The sequence below is a fragment of the Benincasa hispida genome, chromosome 1 (genome assembly GCF_009727055.1).
Source record: "Benincasa hispida cultivar B227 chromosome 1, ASM972705v1, whole genome shotgun sequence".
Lineage (NCBI taxonomy): Eukaryota > Viridiplantae > Streptophyta > Magnoliopsida > Cucurbitales > Cucurbitaceae > Benincasa > Benincasa hispida.
The window spans coordinates 54369099-54385462 of record NC_052349.1 but is presented as its reverse complement, the minus strand read 5'-3'; positions in this window follow the sequence as shown (position 1 = coordinate 54385462).

The window sequence follows — 16364 nt, the reverse complement described above, 5'->3', positions numbered from 1 at the left end:
AAAATAATTTAAATAAAAATGATTTTTTGAAATATATATATATATATTTTAAGTCCATCTAAATGGACGTCAGTTTGTTTCTAAAGGAAACCACTCTCTTTTTTCGTGTCTTTTACGGATTGCATCTCTAGCACTCACCGCGTTTTCTTTTTCTTTTTGGAATTACTTCCTTTTTCTGTATTTTATAGACGCACTCACTTTTTTTTTTTCTTTTTTTTTTTTAAAAAAATTTTATTTTCATAACTTCTTTGGTTACCATTTTTAAATATATCATTCTTAAATATAGTAAAACGAATAAAAATATTTACAAATAATAGCAAAATATCACACTCTATATATGATGGATTGCGACAGATAATGATGAACTATTAGCTATATCTATTTGGTTTATATGCCCTAAAAACTCTAAAAACCTTATACCCTTTGCCCTAAAACATTCAAATGGTATACACTAAGATGTGCGACTACCATGTGTTCAAATAGTCCTTTCTCGACATATTTTTCGTGTGTTTCACAAAATTTCTTGATCATGGTTTTCATACTTTCTATGTAAACATATGAATTCTTACTTAAATTCGAAAAACAAAAATAAGTTCTCATAAACTACTTTTGCTATCGAAAAATTCACAAATAGAAAAAAATGTCAAAATATTTACAAAAATAACAAAAAAATATTGGTAAACACTGATAGACTTCTATCAATGTCGATCAATAATAAACTTTTGTCAACACCAATTAGTGATAGACTTCCATAAATTTCTACCAGTAATAGACATTGATATACTTCTATCCGCATCTATCGGTCCCTATCAAATAAGATTAAAATTTTGCTATTTTGTGTAAATAAGTTTTTTTCTTATTTTTTTCAAACCTCCTTTTCTAATTAGTTTTCAAATTTTGGTTTTGATTTTAAAAATACTACTAAAGTGTAGACATCAAAACATACAAATCAACAAATACACATGGTATTTCTAGAGTTAATTTTTAAAATCTAAAAACAAAAAACAAATTTTAAAAATTGATTATAGAAAAAACCTTATTTTTTAAGTTCACCAAATATGAGAGTGAAGAAGCAGTCCTAATTTTTTAGGGGATATACTAAACGCTAGTAATGTTTGATTGGCTCAAAAACTAGGCTTCAGTGCTGAAAAAGGTATGCTTCAATATTATTATTATTATTATTATTATTATTTAAAATCCCGAATTCTAGTATACAAGAAAAATATTGCAGTGGATAAATCAACAATAGACACTGGTACTATATCCATCATTTATCAAATAATAAATCACATGCAAGGTATCAAAACAAAATATTAAATAGATAGTTCTATCAATAATTTGAAATAAAATTTTGACAAGTTAAAATTTACAATAAATTTTAAAATATGATATATTTAAGTATATGGATTGGATGATTATGAATGGATAACTTTAATAATCACATAATGTAATGAGAATAAAAATAAAAAATCAATTTGCTCTCATAAACAACAGGGATACTTGTAAGAATAGCAAGAAAACATTGCCAAATTTGTAAATTTAACCAAACGATTTTTCAAATTTATAAATATAGCAAAAAAAAAAAAAAAACATAAAAACCAATTTTCGTTTTATTATTCCAAATTTATCTTTATTGGTGTACCATATATACACAACATGTATATCAATAATATATCTGATATACTTTATATATGATATATCGTCATCTGATATACTTTATATTTGGTATATTAAGTGAGTAATATACTGAACATAAATATGTAAGTTATACAATAGATATATCAAATGTATCTCTCATATACTATATTATTAATTAAGAAGTGCTTTGTTCATTTACCATTGCTTGGGGACTTAAATTTCAATCCTTATTCGTCTAATATAGAATATTATTTTTCTAGTCAATTATAATAAGTTCATAATGGTTCAGTCCATTATGTTAGTAACCATTTTGAATGACTTGTTGATAACTATTGCTACATGCTAATGTTTACACTTCAAATCGGGTTTTTGAACATGTGTTGTTGATATATAATCGATGTACTTGGACAAATGTAAATTTTAAGAACTACTGATATACTATATTGTTAGAATTTGTACCCCTAAAGCCTCGTAATTAATTAGTTATTTGATATAGTACTTAATTTAATTATTAAATATGCAATAATTGAATTATCCATTCTAGTAAAAATCTAAGGTTATTTCATGAGACTTGAACAATATGTAGTTGACATGAGGTGGATCATGTTCAAGTAATAACCTAAAGGATTTATAGTAATATGGATAAATCTGGGTGCCTTATCCTAGTAACACTATAGATACACTACACGAATTTGGGTTTATCTCGACGTTGGGGTCATCGACAGAAACTAAGAACATCGTTGAGATAACCTTTCTCGACGGATTAAACGTCGTCGACCGAACCGTGGGGAAACTTCGTCGAGAAACTTTCGTGGCGGTTTGGAAGCCCTGCCATAGGGGAAAAGAATTATCTCGATGGAGAAAGATGAGCCTTTCCCCCGACCTGAAGAAAGTCATCGGAAAAAAGGCAGAACCCCCAACGGTGTACGTCGGGATGTACTATTAGCTCGATGGTCTTTGAACCGTTGGGATGAGGTAATATATCTTGATCAGTGCGGGTGCCGTCAGGTGTTTTACTTTTCATCGGACGGTGACGTGGACTTGGGCGATATCCTTAACCTTAATGGTCTATAGCCATTGTTGGAGATATCTTTAAAGCCCGACAGTGTCTAGTCACCATCGGGAGTTCTTTGTTCGACCCCTCTACCATCGGGAAACCGTTGGATTTCTTTAAATAAATAAACAAATTTAAATAGGTTTATATACTATTTAAATCTGTTTATTTATTTTCTTTTTTTTAGATTTGTTTTTTTTCTAAATGCATACCTGTTTGAAATCTTACATATATCAATCAAACTAAAATAAGATTGCCAAATGATGTAAATGTCCATAATAGACTAATAATATATAGAAAACACGTTTGAATCTACAACCGAGCGGTTACAAGAGTTTTCTAGAACATCCACAATTTCTTAATTGAAAAAACATTACATGATAACAAAGTACATATTGGGAGATGCACAATCTAAATCCAAAATAATATTAACAAAAATCTACAACTTAAATACGTTTGCCGAGAGATGCATCTTCATAAAAAATCTCCAACGTACCTACAAATACCAATTTAATATAAGTTTAATGCTCAATATACTATTATCAATCTAACTAAAACAACCACTTACCTCAATCATAAATAAACCAAAAAAAACCAAGAAACTAACTAAGAATATTAATGAATTGAACTCAATCATAAACAAACCAACTTACCTAAATCATAAACCAATCAAAAAATCACTTATCTCAAATTATAAACAAACCTAAAAACCAACTAATCTAAATCATAAAAAACCAACTTACCTCAATCATAACCCCAACAACTAAAAACCAACTCAATCATAACTTAAAACTTAAACATACTTGTATTTAAATATAGATTATGCAATCAACTGAAACAAAATAACTAACTCAAACAAACTAACTTACATAATCAACTGAAATACCACCCTCCCCAAAATTATTTTCAATCGTAATAAACAAACTAATTGGTAATAAACGAACTAACTTACACAATCAACTCAACCAAAACTAACTTACACAATCAACTGAAACACCCCCATTTCCCACCCCCCAAAATTATTCTCAATCGTAATAAACAAACTAACTTAATCAACTGAAACAATATAACTTACACAATCAAACAAACTAACTTACACAATCAAACTAACTTACACACTCAATTGAGAATTCATTACCTATGATACCTTAAAGTTTCAGGTGAGAAACTCCTTGTGGTTTAATCTGGGCCCTCGAATCTTTCTCGACAGCCCTAACTGCTACTTCCTGCTTGAGTAAAATTTCTAGGCTTAACTTCTTCAAAATATATAATTCGAACCATAGCCCTTCTCTTGCCAAGATTCTTTCTACAAACTTACTTAAAAAAGTTGTCTATGAGAATACCTTAATTGTTTCGGCTTGAAATCCAAGCGGTTCGGTCTAGATCTAGGTTTCTTCATCGAGTGCCTAGAAAACACCCAAAATGGAACCTCAAACACTTCCTTCCTTCTCCGGCCTTCTTTCCGGTGAGATCTCCCTTCCAAAGGCTCTCGATTTCAGCAACTAGACTCGAAGAGCTTTCCAATGGTACCATGTCCCCTGTTTTGCTTGAGTAACACATCCAAAAGAGCCCTTGAGGTGGATTTGACCTACTAGATGAAACCTACTTCAACAAACTCTTGTTGAGGTATTAGGCTCTTCAATAACTCTTGTTTGAAGATTCGGTAGTTTCTTTGGAAATTCATTCAACACAATTTTTACTTCTAGGTTTGTGCTCCCTTATGTCGTCTTCCTCAAAGAAAGTAGCATTTGTGTCGATACAAATACTTTTTCTTTAGGATCATAGAAATAACCACCTCTCGTTCCCTTGGGTAGCCTACAAATAGGCATAACCTTGAATGTGATTCTAGTTTCTTAGAATTAGCCTCAAGCACATGTGTTGGACAACCCTAGATTCTGAAATGACGTAAACTACCTTTACAACCATTCCATAACTCCAGAGGTATTTGAACATCTTTGAAGGGAACGCAGTTCAGGATATACGCTGCAGTCTCCACTACATAACCCCAAAATAAGTTAGGTAAAGAAGTTGTAACTCATAAATAGATAAACTATATCCAACAAGTTTCGATTTTCTCCTCTTCTGATACAACCATTTTGCTGAGGTGTACCAGATACTGAGAGTTGGATACAATTCCATGTTCTATTAAATAGGTCTGGAATGTCAAATTCATAAACTCTCCACCTCGATCAAATCGAAGTGTTTTAATCGTTCTATTTAATGCTTTTCAACTTTAGCCTTGATTTCTTTGAACTTTTCAAAGACTCAGACTTATCTTGCATTAAATAAACGTACCATCTTGAATAATCATCAGTAAAAGTGATGAAATATTTATAACCTCCCTAAGCTCTTACATTCATCAGACCACAAAGGTCTGAATGCACTAGCTCCAGAGGTTCTTTGGCCCTATGACCTTTTCAGTAAAAGGTGTTTTAGTCATCTTGCCTTCAAGACACGACTCACACACAAGTAAAGAATTTTTCTCTAACTCGAATTTTCTTCTAAACTCGTTTAGAAGTCCATTCTTCACCAACCTCTCAATCTTATTGAGATTATGTGTCCTAGTCTTAGGTGCAAAGTTGGGCATTTTCCTTAGGAGAAATTCTAGGTCTTTTATTTTGAATTACGACAGTTTTAAACATCTCTATGTTATGGAGGACATTTGTTTCTAACGACCTTAGCACATACAAATTATTTTCCAGTTTAGCAGAAATAATATATCAACACTATTCTTTGTAATAAACACTTTATTAAAAGAAAAGTTTAATTGGTAATTGTGTTTTAAAAGTCACTTCGTTAGAAACTAAGTTCCTTTTTAAATTAGGAACAACAAATACATCATTCAAAATGAGAAATTTCTGTAAAGATAACTGGAGACTCCCACATGCCACAACTGAGACGACGTGCCCAGTTCCAACTCGCATAATCATTTATCACCTGCATTAAGTTTGTCGTCAGGAACTAATTCCCTGAAATGAAGAACAAAATTGTTAGTGGTCCAGAGTCAATTAATCCAAGTAGAATCATCCATTCTCACACTAAAAACAAGTTTAAAAAAACAGAAACAAAATCACATTACCTGTTTGACCTCTTCTTCTTTTCTGCCAAATACTGGGATAGTTTCTCTCTAAGTATCCATACCTGTTTACAATGGAAACACTTTCCTTTCAACCTTCCTGGTTGTACCCTTTCCACCCTTTTCCTTTCTTCCATCTTATTGTTGCCGGAGGAAGAAGGTACATAAATTAGTTTAACATAGAGGTTGAATCTTTGTGGACTTTTTGGATGATTAAATCTGTTGGGTTTTAATGTCTAAAAATCGTGGTTTGTAAAAAATAAAACTTATTTTTCAAAATTCAATAAGTTGTTATCGAAAATATGTGCTGCTTATTTCGTTTTAGAAATCCAATAACCTAAATACCCTGACTATTATTTGAGTACTTGAACTTTTTGTGGAGACATAAAAGTGGATCTGGTTCGAGTAAATAGTTAAAAATGATCTAATAGATAATGAATGAAGTTAGGTACCTTATTCTGGTAACACTATCGGATGCTGGTTATGCTATTTGCTTGATAATGTTATGAACAAGAAATTTAAAAAAAAATCAAAATTTTGGGATTTTTATTGGCTTTGTTAAAAAAACTTCAAAAAAATTAAAAATGTTGGGAATATTATTTGTTCGAAAAGTTATCCATAAAAAATCTAAAATTTTGGGATGTTATTTGCTAGATAAATAAAATAAAAATTTTGTTGAAAAATAGTTAAGTAAATAACCTTAATCGTAATCAAATTACATTTACAAAATAGTTATTACGTTTTACAAAATGGTTAAGGAGATATATTCAAAAGCAATCTAATTAGTTTTATGATTGAGTTCCATTACAATTGATTTATCAACGAAAATCCATTATGTTCAAACCATTTTTCATTATGAGTGAGTAAATGAGGTCTTAATTAAAATTTGGTGTAAGTGATGGTGGCGTCTTCTTCCAAAGACAATATTTGATAATGACGGATCTAAGTTGAAAAGTCTTCGAGCTCTTTTCTATCGTATCATTTGAAGTAAATTAGACATGGAACAATTCAAAACCAATAATTTGGAAGAAATTTCCGCCTAATAAAATGTCTTATTATCCTTTAATCTATTGGTAGAGAGAGTGTGTGGTGATGATTCTCCGGTAGAAAACCTCTTCTGGTCTCTCTTTTCAATTGTTTTCTTCCTTCAAATTATTCTCACGCAAACAAAACTCGCTTTTTTTCCATCATCTTCGTTCACCCAAAAATTACACGACGGCTAACTTCTAGCCACCACCTCCCAAAAATTCCATCATCTTCGTTCACCCAAAATTTGGTGTAATGCACGTGCACGTATCAAGTAATAATATAGTTAAAACGACCTTGGTCAAGTATCGTCCTCAGGAAATCGGATTGATAATCTTTTATCTATTTTAGAGATCGTTTCTTATCTAGGGGACCAACTTGTGATACAACTAAAATAAACTAAGTTAGGAAAGCAATAAAAGTGATCAACTATGGAGATTATTAGCAAAAAGACGTTCTAGGGAATAAACTTCATCCATGGAATTATTAAACTCAATTGCTTTAACTCGTGAATGAATTAACACAATACTTACATTTAGAAGCATTTTATTCCAATTGTTCCTATTGAAAAAAAAAAATCTTTTCTTTCACTTAATTACTAATTACTAATCGTTTGAAACTAGATAATTATGAAAAGCATTAAGACTATTAATCAATAATTACTACCGTTATCCAACTAAGTTAAAGCATGATTTTAAATCATGAAATTATTCAAATATTGATTAAACATTCAAAAGCATTAAAAACTGCAATGCTATAAAGTATTGATGTAAATTAAATTCAAGATCCACAAAAGTGTTTAGCAATTAATACTCCATAAAATCCATCTAACCCTAGATACATTAGAAGAAATTCGGGCTTTAATGTCGGTTGACAACCGACATTAAAGATAGTGTTATTAAAGTCCTTTAATGTCGGTTGCCTTTAATGACACAACCTTCAATTTCGGTTGCAACCCTTTAATGTTGGTTGCAATCGACATTAAAGACCTTCAGTGAAATTTCCAACCGACATTAAAGCCTCTGTTTTTTTTTTTATTATTATTAATCGACATTGAAGTCCGAATCTATCCGTTTTTTTTTAAATTTCTATCGAATCCATTTTTTTGATCAAAAAGTATAACATGACACATCATCATTGAACGTTGTGGCTATGACATATTATTCATGTATGGATTGTAAATCTATTACATTTAATCCACAAATTCTGCTATAAAATTATAATTTAAAAGACTGTACAATAATTCAGGTCTTGAAAACAAAAATTACAAGTAATACAAACATTATGAGATTATTGTCTCTCTCCACTTGGTAAGTATGGATCCCTTCATAATTCTTCTTGAACCAACCCCCTAGCTTCAGCAGTGTTTGGTTATAGGCATCTTTGTCTGACCATTGTTGTTCAAAGGATCACAAACAAAAAAGGTTTAAGACAAAGGATTGAAAGTGAAAATGTGATAAGAATTCATAAATGGTAAATTCAAGGCAAAATTCTTGTAGTGAATATGTTAGATCTAAAGTTCCCCAAGAAAAAGCATAAAGAGGTTGCGATACCAAATATTTACTCCTTTGTTGCATCTGCAAAACAAGAAAACTCAATAGTTGAATAAATGAGAGAATCTTCTTTTTCAAGATCTTGAAGAAGAGAAACTTGGTTACCTAGATATGAGATATGAAGACGATGGAAAATTTTCGGCAGCATAATGATGCTACCACAATAAAACCAAAAATTTACCTTGAACCTGTTCAAAGAAACACACTCCCAAAAATATTTCACAACCACTTGTTCTCAACAGAACTATTAGAATTCCCAAAAAATGAATATTCAAGAACACATACATCAATAAGCAAATTTAGCTCACAATATACTTCAAACCTCAAAAGTTGTCACAAAGACTACCATAGTGCATGAATAATCCACAAACTACCATAGTGCGACCTACAAACTCGAGCACTTTGAATCAAATCTAAACTAGAAACAAATAGTACCCATGAGTCATAAACGAGTGTTACATTCTAATCTAATATGGTCCAAAGAGAAATAAGAACACTATAACTTCTCAAACAGGAATTTTCATATTATTAGAGTCACTTGAAAACACTTAGAAACTGTGCTTAAAACTGCAAGCATTAAAAAATGCACTTACCAAGAAAAATTTTCACCTGAATCCCTTGCTGTTGCAAGAAATCCATCTCCTCCCCACCCCTTCCAAACACCTAAAAAATACACAAATAAAAAAGGTTTAAGACAAAGGATTGAAAGTGAAAATATTATCAGAATTCATATTCAACTAACCATGTTTATTGGGAATGTTCATAAATGGTACATTCAAGGAAAAATTCTTGTAGTGATGCTTATCGAATGATCAAATAATTTAAATCGAATATTAGAATGATGCTTACAAAGCTAGATACTAACTATTTAAATCGGATGTTACTAATGTAATAGAAATATTGATTCTGTTATAGAGCTAGATACTAACTATTTAAATCGGAGGATCTATATGATATTTGATGATATATGCATGAACCGGCTTTCCGAATTCGATAGATTGCAAGGAACAACAAGCATTCAACACGATTATGAGTGTATAGTTTGTAGGATAAGCTCCAGCTTCCAACATTTCTATGAACACTCAAAGAGCAACAAAGATCAAGAAAACTCTGTAGTAAATAAGTAATTGGAAGACCTGATGTTTTTGCATGTTCTTACCATTGTGCTTGAGTTCCTGGAAGGACAAATCACAATACAAAATGCACTACATCTTGGTGATTTGAACTAACATGTTTGACACAATGTTTTTTAGTTGAAGACAAATATTTAACGATAGATGGAAGCCGAATGGGATAGATATTTCATCCAGTTTATGAGCATTGGTAGTGGGCAAATAGTTGAGACCCAATGCAAGGCCTAAAATTTGAAGTCAATTACTGAATTTCAGTTGACATAATTAAATTAAATAAATACTCAACTGCTAGCCTACGAGGTAAAAGAAAACGCCAGCAAGTATACCTCACACAAAAGAAGCACTTGGGCACTCGAAATGGAATGCTTATCCACTGTGTAAAAATATTTGATAAAAATCGCATGCCATCCTTGATAACCTGGAGAAATGTCCCCTCATCCACTCTGTTTGACTTGCTTTGCAAATGGATGAACTCAGAAACAACATACCTACAGAGAGTCAAGATACCTCTTACTTTGTACCCCACATCTAATATTTTGCCTCTTGAAACCAAATGCAAGCAGTTATTCGGTCCTCCATTGATTTTGAAAAGTTGTGCAAGCATTCTACTTGTTTCATCATCTACCAACCATAGCTTGCCAATCAGATTTTGCATGTGATTTAGTTCTAAAATCATCCACATTTTCAGTCATTAGAGTTGTAGCCAAGTTTGGAACATGAAAGGCAAAACCAGTACAAAACGCCAACAGAGAGCAATTCAGTGCAAGGGCTGAAATAATGTTCGAACTCTTGGTATCCATTCCAATGAGATCAAATTCATGGGACAACCTCTTTAACGTTAAAGATAATTTAGTAAATTTGTTCATGGATTGATGGATGGCAGCGGTATCGTTTATCCCAAGCTTACCATAATCAGTACTAATACAATATGAAATGTTTGCCGACAGCTTCAGTATGCTCCTCATAGTTCCTAAAACCTTAGCTCTTAATGATAAAAACCATCTCTGGAAACAAAATGCTTGAACCGAAGGAACAACAGAAGCTTTTAGGGCCTCACTTGAAGAGCAAAGACACTGGTAGGTCTCCAAAAGTTTGTCAGAAAAATACTCTCAGTGATACTCCCGGCGTGATGTTGATTTATTTGTTCTTCAATGGAAAACATGTTTAGAATGGTTTCCTTCTCTAACCAAAGCACTCCAACACATATTCTAATTGAAATGAGCTCCCTTAAATGGTTCCAGTCCCTCAAAGTTTCCTCGATGACTTTCTCCACAATAGTTCCTCACTGTTGACAAACAAAAATTGTGGTAAAATGCCAAAATAGGAAAACTATAGGAGTTCTTTTCCTACACGTAAAAAATCAACATATTCACCTCCTGGTCATCTAGCAGCTTGAGAGGACTAGTATCTATGCTTAGGAGGTCTCTAATAGCTTCATTGTATATCTCAATAGCTGAAAATTTCATAATGAATGCTCTTTTTTCATGCTGAAATTTGTTTCAAGGAAAATAAAACAAACAAAGACGACAAGAATAGAGCTTGCTTCCGGTAAAGGTAAAGAGTGTAGCGAAATAAACACAATTATCTCACCCTCAAATATATCAGCCACTGAATATTCAAGAATTCCATTCATGGTGTATGTCTTTCCACTACTTGTTTGACCATATGCAAAAATACTTGCTGGAAATTTGGAAGCATATATATTGGAGTAAGGTTTTGACTAGTTCAGACGCCTTGACATATTAGATTTCAAATTGGAATAGAATTGTATACTTACAGTTGATACCACTAACTACAAAAAATGCAATTTCTCTAGCTCCTTCCTCGTACACCTGCTTTGTAGAGCAATCACCTCGAAATACTCTATCTATCACTGGAAAAAGTGAGCAAAAAATTAAATAAACCTCTTATACAATATCATTAAGTCAAAAATTATATTCATATTAATGGCCTCCTTCCACAGCGTAATGTACAGGCATAAAAATACTTCGAAACATGGATTTAATGTACAAAGCCACAGTCAGGAAAAAACGTCATAATCACTAAAATATATATAATTCATATAACAAACAACATGTATATAAGAATACCATCAAGTGATGAAGCGAAATCCTTCAAGCTCAAACAAAAGAAACTATCAAAACATTCAATAAAAATGTGTGAAAGGAATCCTCATCAATACTAACCCAAAAAGTTACATGTTTACAGACGTCTTACAGAGGATTTTGAAAACCAAGAGAGATTAGCATTTCTCACCAAAAGTATAGGCACTTGGAAATGTGGACCCCTCCTGTAAGGTATTTCGGTACAAGATACTAGTATCATTGATGCACTCCTAATCTGCTACCTCATTCATCGTAATCTCCTTCTCATTCAAGGGTCTCAACCTTACTAAAACAATAATTTTCTCTCCAGGAGCATTTATCCCCTTCACTTTCTCCCACTTCATCAACTCCTCTCCAGCAACCTCAAATCTTCCACGGCAAGATTTGAGAGTGCAGCGTGCGGCGGTAGTCGATAAGATGGTGTCGAGCAGGAACGGCGAGCGGCGGGACGAGGTGCAGTGGCTGGTAATGGGAGGGAGGAGGTGGCTGATGGGGAAAATAGGGTTTAGAAAAAGAAATAAAAAAAAATTGGGGGAAGCCGTGGGGGGGGGGGGGGGGGGAGGGGGGGGGGGGGGGGGAGTGAAGCGGGAAATGAAAAAATGGGGGGAATGGGTTTTTTTTTTGTTAAAGAAATGTGGATCTTTAATGTCGGTTTTAAACCGAAATTAAAGGTATACCTACAATGTCGGTTTAAAACCGACATTAAAGATCCGTTTTTTTAAAAAAAACAAAAACGACATTATACATCTGGTTTCACTTTTTCCAACCGACATTAAAGCCCAAAATTCTTGTAGTGATATATGAGAATTTAACGAACATGGCTTTCTTAGGTAGAATCAACATTAAAATTAATGCATAAATATACAAAAAATAATCCATGATATCAAAGGGAAAGAGGGCATATTCTTGCTTTATGTCTCGTCTCTGCGGTAGAATCGACCCTTCCACGTTCTCTAATAAACTTCGACATCAAGGACCTCAGTACTCTGCTAAAAAAACACTATTCGCTGCTTCGTTTGAGCAGTTTTTGCTCTTTTTTTCATCCTTTTCGTAGATTTGGCCCCAGTATGTCTTAGTTATGCACAATTGAACTATTTTAACTCTTTTTAACTCCAAATCTTGTGTTCTCAAGCTCAAATACCGAAATTCACTAGCAAACAACATCAAATCTAATAAGATTAAGTATAAACAACTTTAAATAACAGTTAAATAAAAGCAGTTTTTAAGTGCTTTTCACCACCCTAAACTTAGAATTTTGTTATTCCAAAAGAAAAGTAGAACAAGGTCGTAGGGAAGTTCTAAATAAGTATGCAAATGATTTGACATAAGAGATTTACAATCGCTTGCAAACCCCTATTAATCAACTAAAATTTATAATACCGAGTTGTACAACTACTACTATGATGACATAGCAATAGTGGCAAGGTCAGATCAATCCGTAGGGAAGTGCTAGCATGAGTTTTCCTTATTCTAATTCTCCAGTTGGAGCAGTAAATAGGGAGGAGGGGGTTGGCGAGGATAGTGATAATATGCGAGAAAATATAAGCAGGAATGTAAAAGCAGCAGATAAATGTAACTTATGATAGGAGAATCTAGTTTCAGGAGCAAGTGGGATTCCTTTGTAACTTTTATTATCGACTTCCATTAATCAACATGCATTCGATTTATTTGTGCACAATTATTTACTTGATCTAACTAAACTCATCGACGAAATGGCAGCCAAATCATTCAATTAAACCAAGCAGCCAAATCATTCAATTAAACCAAGCAAACATCCTAAATATTAATTAAAGCGTAATGTCATGCCCCACAAAAAGTCCCTAAAATTTTTGCAAAAGCTCTCTAGCATCAGCCAAGGGGGAGCCTCGGAGCTCCACGAAGTCCAAAAGATGTGCAGCCACGACCCTTGTGCGCACAACATACGGGCGCGTACCATGCCAGGTGTGTTCTATCGCGCGTGTCTCTGTCGCAGGTGTGCATGTGTGCGTCTGAGCTTCAGACGCACGATGAACATCCTAGACACCTCATTGATGTTATAGACTAGCCCAAAAACATCTAGAAGGCACTCGACAATGCCAATGCCTATGCCAAGCATCCGAAATGCCCTAGACAATGCCAGTTAGCACTAGAAGGCCCCAACCATGTCTAGAAGAGCCTACGCGGCCCCATACACGCCAGAAGCCTCTAGAAGGCCCTAGACCCATTTGGAAGGCACGAGGACATACTAGAAGATGGTGGTATACTCTGGAATGTTCTGGACCCTTTAATGACGGTCATAGGCAAACATTGTCTAGATATGTCTAGAAACTTCTAGAGAAGGCTTGAACGTACAAAGAGATAAGTAGAAGCACCTAGATAGGCCCATAACCGACCTTCTAGGGCAGTTGGAACCTCCCACCAAGTCGGTGGAGGCCCCTTAGAGTTGGTGTCCATGTCTATATATAGCCTAGGGGGCTCATTTGTACAGACCATCAGTTGAAATCTCTCAAGCAATAAACACATTCTCTCAAACTCGTGTGCCTACCCTTTTTTGTCCCTTTTCGAATTTTCTTGTGCTATAGTAAGGCTCAAACCCTCTAAAAGCTTACTTGGAGTGTCTTAGCTACTGAGTTCACTCAAGTGTTGCATGTTTGGTTGCTTGCAAACAACAACCACGTGATAGGTGGTATCAGAGCAATGGTTTCAAGACCTAGTTACCTCCTACGCTCTTGCTACGCATATGGCCACTGAGGAAGGATATACTTCACCCGCAGAGCAAGTCATCGAGGGATCAAGCACTTGAAGATGCAAATAGCATCATTCTCCAACCAAATACTCAAAATCTAAGGGTCTTGCAGTAGGAGAGCATGCCGATGCTCGACTTGCCAACCTTGAGCAAGGATTGGAGGATTTTCGACTCACGGTTGGTAGGCTTAGCGATGACTATGAAGCACTAGTCTAAGAGAATGTCGAGATCACCTCGGTAGCTAAGGAAATGATCGAGGAGTTTAGACGATAGTTCAAGAGGGAGCTCAATGCATTGGTGACTGAGGTAGCTGATCTTTGCAATTTTGTTGAAGGTAAGTTCCATGGCCTTCATAATGAAAAAAACATTGTTAGAAATGAGAGTGGAACACCTTGAAATGCTAGTGGCCCAACTTCCACTAGCAATAACCCCGGTACACATAGTGCCTCTGGCCTCAAGATGCCCAAATCGGACACCTATAATGGCACTCGCAGTGCCATTCTAGTAGAGAACTTCTTGTGCAGACTTGAACAATATTTTGAAGCTCTAAGGCTGTTTGATGACAGAGCCTAAATAAGTAATGCCCTATGTTCCTATTGAAAGAACCGGTGAAGGTTCGCAGTAGGAGCAGATCCTAATTTTTACAGAACCATAAATTCTAAAGAAACATACAGAAATATTATGCATTTAATTAAGATTATAACATGCTAATTATAAAATAGAGAAGAAAGAAGATGTAAATAGAAAACTCTCCCTCGAAGATCTAATCTTCTTCACGTAATTCTTTTCTCCAAAAAAAGTCAAGAATTGTGACGTGCTCGGAACCCTAACTGACCACCACCACAAAAGTTTCCTCTGTATTCTCTAGGATGAAAATCAAGGAATTGTGTGCTCTTGGTATTTTAGAAGAGAGGAAAATTAAGATTGAGAGGAATGAGAGGGTGAGATCTTGAGAACTCTTCTTAGGGAAATCTTCTGTCAGTTTTTCACCTAGAGTTCTCTGTAAAACTCAAAAAATGGAAAAAGGAGAAAACGAACAAATTTGCTCCCCACTCATACATGCACGTTGTAGAGAGAAAAAGAGGGAGTTCCCAAAATAATTTTTCAAAAATTTAAATTAATTAAAAAAAATATTTTAATAAGAAATTAATATATATTTATATGTTAACCACTCGATCATATAATATATATTAAACTTTATGTTATATCAAATATAACACATAATCTATAGTTTGATATTGTATCAAATACAATATAACCTATAATTTTCATTGTCTCATTAATGCATGGTATTTAATATAAAACTCATTTATATTAAATTTAATTATATGAATCCAATTCACATAATTAATATTTGAATCATATTCAAATATTTATTTTCTCTCAAATAAACTTTATATTATAATTTATCATATATATTATAGTAATTATATCATATATAATTAAATTAAATTTATTATATCACATATAATTAATTCCATCAATTAATTTGAAGAATTCAAATTAATCCAAAATTGATTCTCATTTAATCCCTGTTGAGCTACAGAGGGCACCTCATGAACTTGTAGCTTAAAGCTCCAATGGAACTTGAATAATTAATTAAACTTCTTTAATTAAATTATTCAACATCCATTAACTATCGAGCAATTCACAAAAGACCAACAGTTGCACTCTTCGCATTATAGATATATTTCTATGTCCATTGGATATAACCAGTCAACAGGGCGATGACCTTTCACAAGTTGCTCGTAAGTACAACTAAGCCAAAATTACCATTTTGCCCTTGTAGTTACATCTAACTCCTTAAATACCACTTATCCCTCTAATGAAAATAAGTCATAGTTCAACTATGACCAAACCTCTTTGGGCTAGGAGAGGGTGTGGCGCCACATTGTTCAAGCCCCAGAATCAATCCTTAAGGGAGTAATTTATCTACTTACCACGACCTTGGGGAAGAAGTGAATTTCGTCTTGTGTAGCTGTGCTCCCAACTCCTCAATCAGATGAATCCCCAAAAAGATATGCTTGTTGAGTTGGTGATCTGGCCACTCTCAC